The sequence below is a fragment of the Pinus tabuliformis genome, chromosome Q (genome assembly GCF_031772625.1).
Source record: "Pinus tabuliformis cultivar Carrire ecotype Pingquan chromosome Q, CPIR1, whole genome shotgun sequence".
Taxonomy (NCBI): domain Eukaryota; kingdom Viridiplantae; phylum Streptophyta; class Pinopsida; order Pinales; family Pinaceae; genus Pinus; species Pinus tabuliformis.
The window spans coordinates 1,264,878,203-1,264,891,498 of NC_142296.1; the positions used below are offsets into that span (position 1 = coordinate 1,264,878,203).

At 37.1% G+C, this 13,296-nt stretch overlaps 1 pseudogene; it reads right to left on the reverse strand.

Annotated features, from left to right (window-relative positions):
* Nucleotides 1–3,674: 3,674 nt before the first annotated feature.
* On the reverse strand, nt 3,675–4,154 carry LOC149224417 (calmodulin-like protein 3 pseudogene; annotated as a pseudogene).
* Nucleotides 4,155–13,296: the final 9,142 nt, after the last annotated feature.

A 13,296-nucleotide genomic window follows, 5' to 3' on the forward strand; every position in this document is an offset into this window, starting at 1 on the left:
GTGATAGATACTTTAAAAAAGTTACAACAAGGAACACACTAGGAAAAAATAAGAAAGAGATGGAGAACAATGAGGTTAGTTCTGGAAATATGAGATATCATCCATGACATAGCATACCTCATCCTAATACATGTATGCTGCTCAGGGAATGCTGTAGCCGATTTTCTATCAAACTGGGGATGTAGTAACTCGGGAAAGAATTTGGACATCTTCAGGAACGGGACAAACCAGGTAGAAGGAATGGAGGCTCTAATGGAGATTTTGGGAAAAGATAGGGACGAAAGTCAGGGACCCCAATCGGGGTGTGATGGGACATGAGACCCATGCGTGGATCGTTGCCATGCATAAAGTGATGGGGAGCAGGGTAGCTGGGAAGCCTACCCAACGTCCCCACATGTGTAATTCAATAAAGACTTGGAGAGACTGGCAACAAACGACAAAGGAGGAAATACAAGTGAGAAAGGTGGTGAGGGTCGTTATTGTATGCATGAATGGTCAGTGGTGGAGCTCACCTGCGGGAGTAGAGATCGATATCGGGGTGGTGGAATTCACCTACAGGAGTACAGACCTGTGCCATCAGCAAGGCGACGCTAGTAGAGCTTCAGCCAGACAAGGTCACTAGTACGTATTTCAGGCCTTCTTTGTTCTAGAAATGGAGACTATGCTACAAGAAATGAGGCTAGATTGGCAAGGATGGGTGATGGTTTTGCATGTTTCTGGTAGAATTTGGTTGAGTTTATTGTTGTTGATGTTTGAAATTTCAATTTCAGTGTTATATGACAATTTGTTGGCTCAAAGGGGCATGCATGGAGGGTTTGGGTCTGCTCTCAACATTCGGGTTGCAAATTTTTTTCCTGCACCCTTTAAATCCAGGTGTCTGAGACCTGGACGAGACCGAGGCAGTTCTGAGAGTTTGCAGTCGGCCATAAAATTTCTGGGCTAGAGAAGAAAGAATGGGGAGTTTGGGGTTCATATTACTAGTATGTTTGTTCAGTTTGTTATAGTTTGGCCTTCAGGTAAACTTCTGATCCAACAGGGTAGGAATGGGGAGTCGAGGCCCCCCAAAAACTGGTGTGTTTGGAATTATGCCATAGCTCGATCTCCCGAAAAGCCCTTGGCCCATTGGGGCATGAATGGGGATTCGAGGGACCTTAATACCTATGAGTTTGCCAATTCTGTTACGACGTGGTTTAATTCTTGGAGCCAGAGGGTTGGGCGGGCCTGGGGTAGAATAGAGAGATGGAGGGAGGGAATGCAGTCAAGTCTGGGCAAATAATTTACCAGTATTTCCATCAATACCATCATGGTCGGGCCTTCCGACAATTTTCTGGTTCAGAGGGGAATGAATGGTGAGTCGAGGTCACCAAACACCGAGGAGTCTGTTAATTTAGCCAAGGTCTGGTCTCCAAGCAAAACCCTCGTCCAAAGGGGCATGGATCTCAAAGTATCCTAACACCTGTGTGTTTGTCAATTCTGTTATGGCGAGACTTAATTCTTGGAGCCAGAGCACTGGATGGACCTCGGAGAGAATAGAGAGTTAGAGGGAGGGAATTCACCTAAGTCTGGGAACCGAGAGAACGGAGGCAAAGGATGAGGGGGTTGGGGGGAAATTGGGTTTCACTCCTAAGACCAAGAAACATGACACAATAACTACGTTCGATAGGGAATGGATGGATGGAAATACCGACATTTGGATGTTTGTTTTTAATTCTTCTGCATACGTTACTCTTTCAGGTCTGTCTAAATAAATTCTCCATCTGACTCCGACACTTCTGCTCCATGCCAAGGCAAGAGCTCGGGAGGTTCTGTAGTTGAAGGCAGCATGGTGAAGGCAGAGGTGGGGTTGGGGAAAAGAGGGCGCCACCACAATTGTAAATAGAACAACAACGAAGGGAAAATGCCGCTGGCCTTGACCAGCAAGACCCAGCGGAAGAGAGGCAGGAAAACTGGGAGATCCAGGTAGGAGAACATGCAAAACCTCATGCATGCTTACAATGGGGGAACCCCGACACAGGTGAAGTCCCTAATTTTTTCATGGGAGGCAGAATTAAACACCAAGGCTGTGGCAGAGTTGCCTCTAACAAACGATTGGGCACCCCTGCTTCTAGACCCTAGACACACCAGAGGTAGGAAGACTCTCTTCAAACAGTCAGTCCAACTTCATTGGGTCATGAAGAATTTATTGGCAAAAGCAATGACATCTACCAGGAATTTGGAGAAGCTGCCACAAACCCAGCAAGAGGGGCCTAGCCTAAAATATATTCAGCGAGAGATCCAAGCAGTACATGTGCAGTAGTTCCACCAAAATGTTCGCCTTAGCCACATGGAAAAACAACTACAAAGCCTGCAACAGAACGAAATGCCAGGGTCAAGTGCAAAGGACTCGTCTCCCATAAAATCGTCAGAGGATTGAGTGTTGAGAAGTTATGAACCTCTTGAAAGTTTTTTGATGTTTTTGTTACAATGACATGGTCGGATAACATTTACATTGTTAATAGTAAGTTTAAAAATATAGTAGACATAGTAGCTTATATAGGCTAGATGGACATGTTCAAACTGTTATGTTTTGGATGGCATATGATGTTGATAGGTGGCCAACAAACCTAGTTTCCTTCGCGTAGGTTGAGGCCACTCGACATATATTTTGTAACCTCCCTGACATATGATTAATAGAAAAGAAAGGTATTGCCAAGCTTTAAAAAAAAGGTTACTCAATGTAATGATGATTATTTTATGTAAAGGTCAAGAATATAGAAAAAGTAATTTGGAAAGTTACACGTTAGTAAATTATGTAAAAAAATTCTTCCATTTTTTAGCAGGAAGGACATGTGTAATTCCTTCATCACTCAATATTGAGCTGAAATGTGCCATCTATAAATAATGTTGATATGACAATTTAGTGTAAAAGAGGTGTGTATTGATTTTGTGATTAGTTTATATATATATATATATATATATATATATATATATATATTAGTTTCATTATGAATAAAATATTTTAATGTTCATATTATGTAGACTTTGATTAGTTTGAATCATATTCTATACTTCAAACCATTAAAATTAGAAAAATATTTTATATTTTCATTTTTATTTTGAGAAATATATATTAATGTAAAATTGATATATAACATTTAAAAAATATTAATAATAATTTTTCTTTTTGAAAAATATACAATTTATTTAATTCTTGTAACATGATGATAATTTCATAAAAAGAATATATATATGAGAAAAAACAAAATAAATTTTTTTAAAATCCTATAAATTATATATATATGGTTTTATAATTGTAAATTATTATTATTATTATTTGTGTATAATTTATATATATGGTTTTATAATTGTAAATTATTATTATTATTATTTGTGGTTGAAAATGATGTCAACTGAATTTAATTTGAGATATTTTATGAGATTGTTTATTTCTTAGGAGATGGTTTTATTCTCCACTTCTATTTATAAAATTTGAATATAATATCGAATAAAAACTAAATCATGCACAAAGTAAAAAAACTATAAATATATACTTATAAATATATACTTGTAAAACTAATTGGAAGAATGTGCAAAATAATTTATATCATCTTATGGTTGTGTAGACAGTTGTAACGAAAACAACTCAAATTTAAATAACCATGGACCTGCGCAGAGAGGTCGTCATATTCTTGAATTCAAGAAAGTCTGGAGGTCATCATGTTCTTGAATTCAAGAAAGTCCAAGAGCCCGTTGGAGTCTGAATCATATGTGCATATCATCTGCTGGCAAATAGCCAGCTCTTCACCCTCCACGAACCCTAAATTACAGAGCACCACTTGAAGCTCTGTGGAAGAGATGAAGCCGTCGTTATTCATATCATACACCTTGAACGCTTCCATCAAATCTCCACATCCAATTTCGCCATTGCTGAATTCATCTTCCGGTCTCTCCTCGAAAACAGAGTGACAGAGCCCAACAAATCCATCAAATGTCAAGCTACAATCTTCGCTCTCACACAATGGTATAACCAGATATTTCAAATCTTCTTCTGAAATTTCCATTCCAAGCTTTTTCAGGTAACGATTCATTTCAGTTACAGTCAACTTCTCGTCCCCATTTTCGTCCACAGTCTCAAATAGTCTGGGTAATTCAGCAATATCTATGAAAAACGCCATTGTTACTGTAAAGTGTCTGGAAAAAATCGTGCAAACTTTCAGATATTAAAGTATCTCTGGATTGAAAACATATACGAACAAACGATCACTTTATATCGATTCTCGCTCTGTTTCGAGGTGGCTGTAGATGAAGAAAATCTGAATTCGATTCCAAATAAGACTGGAAAATTGTTGAAATGAAATTACCGAGAGGCTTCTCGATGGAATGTGCCCAGTGCATGTTGGGCGGCCGCCGGCGACGCGTGTGGTGATAAATCGAAGGACCTAGTCAATAGCTTTGACAGTTGAAATATAGAGAACAATTCAATCCCTGTGGATCGTGATGTTTGGTTGAAAATAAAGAATAATCGGAAGAGTCGAGATTCCAGGACAGAGAACCTTACGAATCAAAACGTTGGAGATCCACATCATGTACGAATCCAAAAAATAGAGAGTGAGGTTTTTGAAAAGGCAGGTGATTAAAATGTGCATAAATTATATATATATATTTTTTCAAAAGGAGTTGGTGTGCGGTAATGTTTTAATTTAAGTTGGATTTTAGAATTTTGTAATTCATATTGATTTTTTTATAATATATTTTGGATTAATCACAATATATGTGGTTTATCTTCATAATAAAGATGAAAAAATTAATCTATCAAAAAATTTAAATAACAGAGGAACTAGATGCATCTCTGCTATTTAAACTTTCTGATTGGTTGATTGATTTTTTTCATCTTATAAAAAATGTAGACCAATAACTTATGATATTATTAATCCAAAAGACATTATCAAGTCTCAATTTATGTTTTCTTTTCATATGGTAATTTGATGGTTAAAGTTTATTTTATGAGATTTGAATTTATAATTTGATTCTAATCCGTAATTTGTATAATTAATTGGTTAGTTTAGTTTGATTTTGAATTTAACCCTGTAATGTCTTATAAGAGAATACTTATCCTTAATCATTAGGCTTATCAAAGTGGTTTGCATAATTATTTGATTAGTCTAGTTTTTTAAAATTTAAACCTATAATTATTTGATTAGTCTAGTTTTTTAAAATTTAAACCTGTAATGTCTTATAAGAGAATACTTATCTTTAATCATTAGACCCATAAAAAATTCATTAGAAAAACATTTTAATAAACATGCAATAATCGTCTCAAGCATGGAGATTTACCCTCACTTTACCATGTAGATTCTTAACTTGTAAATACATTTTGTTACAATATTATGGGCTAATACCATGGACTATCAATACCACATGCTAACAATATTCTTAACCATGGAAATTCACCCCACTTTACCATGTAAATTCTTCAGTGTAAATAGATTTTGTTACAATTCCTTGAGCTAATACCATGACTTATAATACGGTCCCATACTGAATATAACATGTGTTGATATGACAATTCCTTTAATTAATTAAAAGAGCTAAATTACTTAAAAGAGCATAACTAACTTGGAGATAAATATTAATCATTTATCTATAAACACTACTATGAATATCTCAACATATTTCTACTATGAATATCTCAACATATTTCGTGGAGGTTAAATCTCCATCATTCATTTTATCCATCTAAAAATCACTAATATAACTAAAATTAAAAATATATAAATTTAATTTCCAAAAAAATTATTGATTAAGTATTGTTTTTTACTTTCAATCCAAAGCCCCGTGGCTATTGATTGAGTATTATTAAAGTATAATGTTTATTTATAAAAAAAATCATATTTATTAATTTATTTTGTTTATCTATGAAAAAATCATAACCCCTAAAAATTTGAGTTTGCTTTATATTCAAAATTTTATTTTAGATTTATATTTATTTTAAATAATTTTACAATTAAATTAGTTATAAATATATTTTTAAAATGAAAATTTAAAATAAAAATAACGATTTTATTTTAAATAATTTTATTTAAATTAAATATGATTTTGTTTTAAAATTAAAATTTAAAATAAAAATAACAACACACTTTTCGTTAACACTTCCATTCCATCAATTTTTACAATTGATTTAATATAGATTAATTCTCAATTTTTATTTTTTCCTTTTAACATTCTATTCCTAAACTTCCACGAAATACAGCTCGAATTTGTACAGAATCTATTTGGTGTGTAATTTCGTGGAAGATATGACTCACGCATGTACTTTGGAAAATTATGTGGAAGATAATATCTTACCCATTGACTTGACATTTCTCTTCGACGAGGAATGACCATATGTTTCAATAAATGGAATTTCAAGGCAATTGCGTGGAAGGTATGATAACATATTCACTTAGAAAATTATGTGTATGATTGATGTGACTTTGATGTAGGTTGTGTATTTATCGTTAGGATGTAGGTTGTGTATTTATGGTCAGGGTAAAAAGGATATTAATATTATTATTAATGAGTTAGAATGATAATTATAATATAAGCAAATGAAGATTGAGGGAGGAGCTTCTAAGATCCCGCGTGCTTTGAATATGCAGCTGGCCGCAATGAAGGAACCCTTGCATGGTGACTCTCTCGACAAATTCAGCAGGCCCTGGCTCGAAATGCCTTGCAGGAATGTAGAGGGTTGCAACATGGGAAAAAAGAGGGTGCAAGCATCCAAGACCTGGCTGGATAGGAGATCACGGAATAGTACCATCAATTCTTTAGAGGCAATTGCTGATGTCATCTACCTGCAAGCAGAGGAGGGGAAATACCCAGGACGAGATCAAAGCCTCTACGTTGTTGGGAGAACAGATCTCGGGTTTTGGGCAGCGGAAGAGTCCAGATTTGGAATCAGATCTACTTTTTATGCAGTGGATTTCTCTTACCACTGGTCTGATACGGTTTGGTTTCTCAAATGGCTGCTCCACAGCCTTGCACATAGGATCAACCCAGAGATCGAACGCATCAGGCCATCGATGACCAGAAACGTTTTTCCGATAGGACCCAAAGGGGTGGGAAAAAAGCACGAAAATTGCTCCATGCCTGCACCTTGGTGGAAAAGAAACTGGCGCTGTGACCAAGTCTTGCCCCACAGACCTAAGGCAAATCTGATTGTGTCGGATCTGGCAAACGGGGAAGATTTGGAATTAAATGACCTTTTCCAAATATTTGTCAAAACGCCTAAGGGGAACTCAACACTGATATGGGTTTCAGCTTCAGCTAGTGTAAGAGATCTGAAATACATCATTGCCAATCAGATCGGCTACCCAGCTGGCAAGAAACACTTGTTAACGGGGGGCAGATCCCTTCAGGATTTCCGATCCATAAAGGATTACAATATTAAGCCAGGATCTACAATCATCCTCAATCTGAGACTACAAGGAGGAGAAACATCTGGCAAATCAACAGAAATCAAATCATACCCCGAATCCACTCCAGCAGCACAGAAGTGAAGGAACACCTTACAAGCATATTTTACAAGGAGGGAAAGCTTCTTCATCAGCTCCAAAACAGGCTGGATTAGAACCAAGCCCATACATAGTGGAGCAACTACAACACACTCCAGAACTAACAATTGAAACAGTAGAAGCAGAGAAGGTATGTGATAGTTATGAAAAGCAAGCCATCATATGCTGTTTTAACGGATTTTGGTCCAAACCTTTCAATCTGTTTCATTGGATTCTCACGAAATGGTCTTTGGATTGTGAGATCCATCTTTGCTCCAAAGGGTTTTTCATAGTCAAATTTCAATCACCAGAAGTCAAAGATCTCATGATTCAGGAAGGACCTTGGTTCTGGGGATCTTCGGGTCTATTTATCACTCCATGGTTCCCAGATTTTGATGCAAACACTTTCGTTGTGTCCAAGATGCCATTATGGGTTCGTCTTCACAATCTCCCTATCCGTTTGTGGGATCAAAAGGTACTAGCAAGCATAGGCAACGTCATAGGCAGATATATCAAAATGGATACACAAAGAATAGAAGATTTTTTTTTTTTACTTTTGCACGCATATGCGTAGAAGTAGACCTCAGTAAAGGATTACTGGGAAGCATAAAACTGAAACACAAAGATCGCAGCTGGATGCAGTCATTAGACTATGAAAATACAGCTTTCAGATGCAGAATATGTCGGCAAACTGGACATATACAAAATGCTTGTCCGGAATACAAAAAGAATGGTCGCAGAAAGAAGAGAACCCGTAGTCAACAAAAAGGATGGAAATTCAACCACTCAGATTCGGAAGAGGAGGAAGAGGATGGAGAGGAAGAACCTGGTCCAAACGAAAGTATCCAAATAGAAACATAAATACAAAAGATTCCTATACAAGAAACCATGGAATCGCAATCTGGAAAGAATCCAAATACAATGGAAATCAGTGGAACCAAAAGGCAGCATTCATCAGATACCTCAGATTCAGATAAAGAAAACCCCCGACCTGGCGAAGAAAATCCATTTCAAATTTTTCCCATAACCCCAGCCCAAGGAGAATGGCGAAAGGTCGTGAAGAAAAAGGGGAGGAAGTCTTGAACCTCCAAACTTGACTACTCTGTTCTTGCTGTGGGCTCTTCTCATGAACTTTTTTGCTTTTATTTTTTGGCCTCTCTTTTTGATGCTGCTCTCATCTCTGACAGGCACTGGCCAGAAATTTTCCTATGAGGAGGCCATGCTTTTGCTCAGTGACTTTCTATTCATGTTTTTAGCTGGACTGAATATTTATCCAGTGAGCTCTATGATTCGTAAATTATAGAGAAAAATGAATGCTTCGGCATATGCTATGTAACTTTTTATCCTGGTAATAAAAAGTTCGATTTTTTCTTTTGGAAAAAGTTAGAATGATAATTTTTATTAAGAGAAAATATGTATTAGGAGTGTATTAGTTACATTAAAGAATGTTATAATAATAGTATAGTTTGTTAGTTGTTTTAAACAAAATGAAATTTCTAGTAAAATTATAATTTCAAAATGGTAGTTATAGATGATCTTTATACTAGACTATTAAAAAAAAAAATTTCCAAACTATTTTTAAAATTTTACAAACTTTAAATTCTATATTATTTAAACATCATGAGAAGAGGTTAACCTACATATGATTTCTATACTAGACCATTGAAAAATAAAAAATTTCCAAAATATTCTCAAAATTTTACAACCTTTAAATTCTATATTATTTAAACGTCATGGGAAGGGGCCAAAATATCCTCGACTAAGCCCATGTCGATATCTATCAACATTCATTTAGATTTGGGATAAGCAGCTGAGGAGAGTTGGCTAAATTGCTTGCAGAAGAAGGTTTTGAATGTTGTTGTCCTATCACAAATTAAAGATCTTCCATTTTTTATGAATGGAAGAGATTTTGTCCTCCGAATTTTGCATCAGAGCATGGTGTTCAATCAAAATTTCCGTAAAATATGTCAAAATGGATATCATCTGATTATGATTAAGCTAAAGGGCATGAATATTTTCTTGCATTTTTTTGCAGCTAATCCCATCGTGGATCATCTAGTTCTCTAGAACCAATTTCTACCTTCATGGATGTAAGGGAGTTTCTAAAGGATCCCTACTCAACTTCCATCTAGTCCAAATTTACTCTATTACCAATCCCATTTGGGGCTAGACCCCCCAAAAAAAATTAAAGACGTTGTAACAAAAACCCAAACACACTTTGTAGTGACAAATATATTGCCTATGGAACAAATACCAAATCACAAACTATTCTCATCTAATTTTAAATTATTTCTAGAATAACTTGGAGAGGCCCAACCCAAAACTAGTACTAAATTGTCATGTTGCATATGCCCAAAAGGCCAAAAGATGTAAGCATAGAAAGCAAAGGTAAGGGATATAGACTAGAGCATATCACCACTAAAAAATTGTGACATAGCACGCTTGTCTCAATAATCTCCCACTGAAGCAAGTTTCATTAGGGAGAGACTCATAGTTCAATGAATTAGTTAGTAGAGAGAAGTAGGAAGGTAAGGTTGCTTACATTGGTAAGGCTTGTAGGCTTCCACCAATGACCTCACCTTACCTGTTCTCTAGTAAAGGCCTTAATTATGGAATATTGGAATACGATAACAGAAAGAGTCCCCAAAGCTCCAAAAGGATGCTAAGTTGGAATTAGAATTAATGGCTTACAATGTTTGAAATATCAATTCTATTTTTTTCCAAAACATGATTGTCCAAATAATGCTTCATAGAGGCATAACTCAAGAAAGAAGGAATGAACAAAAAACAAATATCCACACTTATTTATCTTGCAGGGAGACAAATCCCACTTGCATAGGCCCCGTCTATTAAAGGATTTGATAAGCATCCATTCCACATGAAAGTACGAGTTGAGTGCCACAAAGAACATGGGACATAAAGTGAATTTCAAATCTAAATGCACATTCCCTTGCCATACTTGTTACTACATGCTTGAAACCGAGAGAGGAGCGACCAAACAAGGCCTTGGTTGTAAATCCATGCTCTTTACTTATTTCATCACATTATGTATAATATCTCAAATCATTACCTTTCTCTAATCCATATCAACATAGTACAAATTTACGTAAGCCATCCTAGAGAAGTTGATGAGAACAAGGCGGGAGGGTATGTCAATTGTCCTTCCACTCTCCACTATTAGGTTTTCATATTAACCACGAATCATGTTGCAAATATGTCATAGCTCATAAGAGTATTTGACATGACTGTAACTTTGAATTCACACTTACCTTTATGATGACTCATTTATTGTTGATCATTGTATCCATGGCAGAAAAGATAGAGGAAGAAATTAATATCATGCCCAAGAAAACCATGAAAAGTGACTTTGTATGAAGCCCACCCTTAGCTTTAGCCACATTTCATGTTTTTTGATGTGACATATGGGCCCTTAGGACCTTTGATTTTTGAACTTCATAAAGAAATGATCAAGGAAAGGGGAACAAAGAAACATGCCCATTAACACTTGATTCACCTACCTTCATTTGCACCCTTTTATTGTCCCTTGCATCAACTTCTTCATTATTAACCCTGAGAACATGGTAAAATTTAATGGAGAGAAATAAGGGGATGATATTGGTTTGGATTGGATAATTATATTATTTCAGGGGATGATATTGGTTTGGATTGGATAATTATATTATTTCAGGGGATGATATTGGTTTGGATTGGATAATTATATTATTTCTCATCCATCTTGATCCTTTCAACATGGAACAAGTGGAGGAATAAGCTCATAGGACTAGTTTTTTTTTTTTTTTTTTTGTAAGCTACGTAGGTCCTTCTTTTTCCATTTATAAAACAAGTTGCTCCATGTACAGAAATTTAGTGGCCTCAACTTGCCCAAATGGGAAACCAAGTCTGTTGGCCACCTGAGTCTGTTATATGCCATCCAGTAACAAAATTTTACCAGTCTTTCAATCCAAGCTAAATAAACTTCACATCTAGAAACACTATTCAGGTTCCGAACTAACATAAAACACAGGAAAAGAGAATGTTATCCACTAAAAACCCAAAACTAGAAACTAAAAAACTATACCTTTCTATCATCTTTATCAGATTCCACAATAGCTGGTGCAACAACAGAGTCGCCTGGCACTGGAGACAACTTCATCAGACGTTGCTGGATCTCATCCAGCTTATTGTCTTGCATAATCAAGATAATTTGCAAATTTTTCATGTCCTTTTTGATATTGGGCATACCTTGTGCTATTTCTGCCATCTCCCTCGCCACCTGCTCTCGGGTTCTGGCCAGTAAACGCTTCATAACCTAGTACATGTGCAATGCTTGTCTGTATAGCGTCATTCTGCCTCTGGTGTGCCCTGGGTCAGGGACTATATCCCCCCATTCTTCCATCTCTGGCTCAGAATCTTCTTCCATGACGCTATCCTCCATCTCCTGGATTAGCTGACGAATGACAACATCTTTCCTTTCTCTGTATGCACGAGCTGCTTCATGGACAGCCGTCCGGTTGATCCAGATTGATGGCAGTAGGTGGCCATCTTGGCCATCCTCTCCCCTGCACTGTCCTCATGCTCATACACTCCCCCTTCATCACCCCGATCGGGGGCCACCTGTATCTGCTATCTTGAGATCGTGTCTTCATGGTAATCTTGGGCAAGGATTGCTTTGAGGGGCTCCAATCTGGGCTCCTCAAGTTGAGGTGGCCAGATACTATCCAGATTGCCTCCTTGCTCATTACTTCCCCAATTAGCTAGGAAATCAGCTGCTCTGTTGCCTTCCCTTCTTACATGATTTATGATCATATATTCAAATCTCTTTATAATGGCTTCCAATTCTTGGACCAGGCTAGCTGTCCTCTAGCTTTTCACAACTTTGTCCCAGGTCTTACCATTATTAAGTTTCCTTATCATATCAATAACAAGTTGGGAGTCTCCTTCTACCTCCAGGTTGTTATATCCAATTCTTATCGCTGTTCTTAATCCTTGATAAATTGCCGTAAGCTCTGCTTCGTTATTGCTCATGACACCACCATGGCCTGAGTATACCCATCTTGTCTTGCCCTGGTCGTCCCGGAAGATGCCTCCGAGCCCCACTGGCCCCGGGTTGCCTTTGGAGGCTCCATCAAAATTCAGTTTGATGAAACCTACAATAGGGAAAGAGAAATGGATAGGGATATTATTGTTTGAGTCGGGAGGTTTCCACATCTGGGGAGCTACCATTCATTGATCTAGATTTAGCTTGGCTAGAATCCGTTCTTCATCAGGTGTCGTCTTCCAATCCTCTTGACTCCAAGCTTCCGCTAGAATAGTTTCTCTGATATGACTTAGGGTTCTTTTCCAGACCTGTGCTTGAGGCAACTCTTTGTTTTGAAAGATTCTACGGTTTCTTTCTTTCCATATCATCCACATATTCAGACCGACAACTAGACTCCAGGCTCTTCTCACCACTGGGCTCGTGAATTGACCGCACCCCCATTGTTTGATTGTTTCTTTGATGTTTTGATGATCTCTATTTATCCTTCCAAAGAGCCCCCAGATTTCTTCCCATTGCTGCTGGGAAAAATGACAAGAATTCAAAAGGTGTTCAGACGTTTCCTGATCCTGTTTACAAAGACTGCATCTGGGGGGACCCTGAATTCCACGCTTTTGAAGTTGATCCCATGTCAGAATGCGACCCTTGCACACAAGCCATAGGAAGTGAGTCACTTTTGGCCACCAATTTCCTTGCCAAATTTGTTTCCATAGGGGTGTCAGGTCATCTTGTTCCTGCTGCGTGATGAGA